The following is a 4,456-nucleotide window of genomic DNA, read 5'->3' as shown; positions in this document are numbered from 1 at the left end:
TGTTATTACCTAGTTACATTATACTAGGCATGTTCTCAGTTTGTCAAATTAAAAAAAAATATAGCAATCTAATTTTAATCCTAGACCATTTACATGCTGAAATTAACCAATATTATTTAACTTAAACAATATTTCTGCCAAGTTCCTACTAGATGGCCTATTCGTTTGATTTTTTACTTGACGGAGTTACTACACCATTTATTTATTTTTTGGCAATATATAGATAGTTCAATCGTTAAGCTATCGTCGGATGTTACACTGTATGTATTAAATAGCTACACGATTCTGATTTTTTGCAAACTAAATAAATTATACATACAAATAAAATTCAGAATATAATTAAAGCTAATTCAGAATTTCAACTCTTCATTTTCGTATTCATGCTTCGTATTCGGATTATAATAACCAGCGTGTCAGATGTGTACCTGATATTGGAAGCAAAAGAAAATGAAGATGAGAATCAGCAGCAGTAATAACAGTACAACACGGCAACAACAGCCCAGCAACAGTAACAACCCAGTAACAGACTGGTGGAGTAGTAATCCCAAAATAAATGCTTCCAACTTTTATGAAACAACAACAATTAATGCTGATTTCAAACAATGAAAGAAAGCAGAAGATTTTTTTTTAGTTTTTTATTTATTTGAAAGTTTGAATATTTTTCGGAATTTTTCTCTCTCTTAAATATTCAGCTTTTTTTTTCTTCTCTGTTTGTGTTTTTCTATTCTGTCTATCTGTTCTTTTTTTTTCAGATTCGTTCCTCTCTGTTCTCTTCTCCTCAAAATCTGATTTCAAGACCTCTACTTATATCCCCAACCCTTTAATCAATTAAAATCAATCACTTTCTCCTACCAAATCCATTATCTTCCCACTCATCCCCATTATATTAAATAAGTATATCAACTCCACCCCATTATATTTTGTCCCCCGTGCCTAACATAAATAATTACCATATTCCATCCACTACATTTTGTCTTGTCCCCCATTTAATTAAACAATAATATCAAAACTCACCCCATTACATTTTGTCCCCCATGCTTAGCAAAAAGAATTACAAAATATTCAATTACCAAACTACCCCTCCGACCTTATTGCAATTACCATTTTACCCCTGAACGTACTACAAATTACCAAACTACCCCATCAGCTATAACAATCAATTAATCAAACTTAACCAAAATATAGACAATATGATCAATTTCTAACAATGTTCAAACAACAAATCACATGAACATGATTTTTTCAATATTTCAACAACAAATCACATGAACATGATTTCTTCAACATTTCAACAACAAATCACATGAACATGATTTCTTCAACATTTCAACAACAAATCACATGAACACAAATTGAACAACAAAGAACAACTAAAATTTGATTGAACAATATTTTAGCAAAAAACAAACCTATTTTCAGATTCAACAACAACAACAACAAACAAGTATATTCAGATTTCTAAATTCAATAATATTGAACTTAAAATCAACTCTAACAACATTACAACAAACAATTCCTATATTAAACTTAAACAAGATTATGAGACAAATTCAAGAAATAAGCATAAATGATAAACAAGAAATCAAGCTATACAAATTTCGGATTCAAGAACAAACAAACAAAGTATGAACATGAATGAAATCTATTTTAAACAACAAACATGATGGATTCAAACGATTAAACCAACATATTTCCCTAACACAACTAAATTTTTTTTTTAGACTAATAACAAGATCGACGAAGAAACAATTATGAACTTAAACTTGAACTTAACAATATTAACAATTTCTAAAAATACATAAACACATGAAACAAATTGAAGAAACAATTAATTAAACTTCAATTTGTATCTAACTAACATTAAACTAACAACATTTACCTAAACAATAAATAAGAACAATGAAACAAACATGAAACAAACTGAAAAATTCACAAAAATAATGAACGAAACAAACATTTCACGATTTCGGATCCGAAATATATCAAGAAAAAATTACGGAAAATAAATGAGATTCAAAATCTACTAACCGGATCAAAACGAAATGTATATGGACTGTTTCTACGAACCAAAGCTTCGAACAAATGACGACACTAGTCGTTCATGGCTGTGTCGACGTAGTGAAGCTGGACGAGGCAGCTATCTCCATGGTGAGTCGACGAGGCAGAAGCTGGAGCAGTTGTAGTTGGTCACTTGGACGGAGGTCGATGAAGCAGCTGGCAAAAGCAGTTGGTCGAGGGTTTTCCGTGGGGTTGTTGGTCGTCGACTGTGGGCGGGGTTATGGGTGACGGACTGTTTAGGCGGAACAAGGAAGAAGATGACCGGAGCTCAACAAATAACCATGGAAGCTTGTGAAGGAACAGAAGTGAAGAAGAAGGAGATGACGACGGGGCAGCCATGGGAGCTCGGAGGGCAGCTTCGTTGTTGCGTCAATGGCGGACGTGAAGCTGGAACTTGTTGGACGAAGGGTGGTGGTCCGGCTGTGTCGACGGAGCAGGCTGGGGTGTGAGGGGGGGGCAGCCATGGATGGGGTGTTTTGGAGCTTGAGGAAGAAAAAGGAAAATGAGGGGGGGTGGCGGATGACTTAGAATAGTTTTAGGGTTTTCTTCTTCTTCTTTTTTTGTTTTGTTTTTGTTTTGTAAAAACGAAAAATGATAGGATGTTGGGTTATGGACTGGGTCGACCCAGTTCGAAATGGACTGGGTCGTTTGGGAAGATTGGGCCATTTTTTGGGCCTGAGGCTTGAAATCGAAGAAGAGGCCCAATTCCGATTTTCTTTATATTTTCGCTCTCTTTTCTTCTTTTATTTCTCTAAAACTAAATTATAAAAATACTTAAACTATTATTAAAAACTAAATTAAGTTATAAAAGCGCAAATTAACTCCCAATAACAATTAACGTACAATTAAGTAATAATTATGCATAAAATTGTATATTTGGACATTAAATGCTAAAAATGCAAACGATGCCTATTTTTGTAATTTTTAATTTTTGTAAAACAAATTTAATTACTAACAATTGAAGAATTAAATCCTACATGCAAAATGCGACATTTTTTTGTATTTTTAATAATTTAACAAATAAACATGCACAGACAAATACAAATAATTATTCAAAAATATCACAAAATTGCACACCAAAGAAAAATCATTTTATTTTTGAATTTTTTGGGAGTAATTCTCATATTGGGCAAAAATCACATGCTTACATGATATATGTTCGAGCGGTCCGTTCGAGGTTTTTCGAGTGTTTTTTCGGTGTCGATTCGAGGTTCCGGTTTGTAATTTCGATGTTTCGGTCCAAGGATTGTTGCTTTGTTTAGCCCGATTGACTTGCAATTTTCAGCATCGTTCATCAATAAAAGGTCCATTTCTCAATTGTTATTCTCATTTTTTGTATTATAATAGCTTGGTGCGCGTGTTGGTTGATTTGTGATTCTACGTTGTTTGAGTAGCATGTTTTAGTTTTTAATTAAATTGTTTTAATTAGTTTTTATTTCGATTGTGATGCATGTAGTCTTGGGTTCTTGAATAAATGCTTTTAATTGGGTAGATGAAAAAATTGGAGTTGTTTTTTTACAAAAATAAGCATGTGCCATAAGGTGAATTTTGGACCATAAGGAATTTAGGTCAATTAATAGATTATGTTAGCTGGCCTATTTTCTCCCCAATAATATCTTGTCCATAAATTTGGTATCACAACAATTTCAAAGATTAGGAAAATAATTAAAATGTGTAATTTCTTTAGGCGCGCTATTTAATAATTTACCTTCCTAAACTCGGGTGCGCATTTATGTGACCCAAATCTAAATCTCAACAATGTTAGATAGAATATGTCGAGAGCCACGGGTGCATTTATGTGACGTGGTTCAAGACGTATTTTAAATGACATTGCAATTTGTCCTTAAAATTAAATAAAGCGGTTAAAAAGTTAAAATTGCACATGGGTTAAAACATGTATTAAAAACAGATTATAAGTCAATTATAACAGTTGAGCGACCGTGCTAGAACCACGGAACTCGGGAATGCCTAACACCTTCTCCCGGGTTAACAGAATTCCTTACCCGGATTTCTGTGTTCGCGGACTGTTAAATAGAGTCAATCTTTTCCTCGATTCGGGATTCTAAACCGGTGACTTGGGACACCATAAATCTCCCAAGTGGCGACTCTGAATCTTTAATTGCAATAATCTCGTTTCGATTGTCCTTTAATTGGAAAAACTCCTTTACATATCCTTACGGGGGGTGTAGGTAAAAAGGAGGTGTGACAGCTCTGGCGACTCCGCTGGGGACCGAACCAAAATCTCTGGTTTAGAGTTCAGGATTCGAGCTTAGATGAATTGTTATATTTGGTTTTATCTATTATCTGATTTTATTACATGTTTGGGCCTAATGTGCAAAATGTTGCTTTTTACCGCTTTGGTATTATCTGAACTGTATATAAACTGTTATGAAACCCT

At 33.7% G+C, this 4,456-nt stretch overlaps 1 long non-coding RNA gene across 1 annotated transcript; it reads right to left on the bottom strand.

Annotated features, from left to right (window-relative positions):
* Positions 1 to 265: 265 nt before the first annotated feature.
* LOC142162600 (uncharacterized) lies at positions 266 to 2,556 on the bottom strand. The gene is made up of 2 exons (XR_012693827.1): positions 2,029 to 2,556; positions 266 to 425 (listed from the first exon to the last, which is right to left on the bottom strand). It is a non-coding gene; the product is annotated as an uncharacterized LOC142162600 (long non-coding RNA).
* Between the last annotated feature and the right edge of the window lie 1,900 nt (positions 2,557 to 4,456).

Source organism: Nicotiana tabacum, chromosome 8 (genome assembly GCF_000715075.1).
Source record: "Nicotiana tabacum cultivar K326 chromosome 8, ASM71507v2, whole genome shotgun sequence".
Classification (NCBI taxonomy): Eukaryota; Viridiplantae; Streptophyta; class Magnoliopsida; order Solanales; family Solanaceae; genus Nicotiana; species Nicotiana tabacum.
This window is presented reverse-complemented; position numbering and strand designations above follow the sequence as displayed.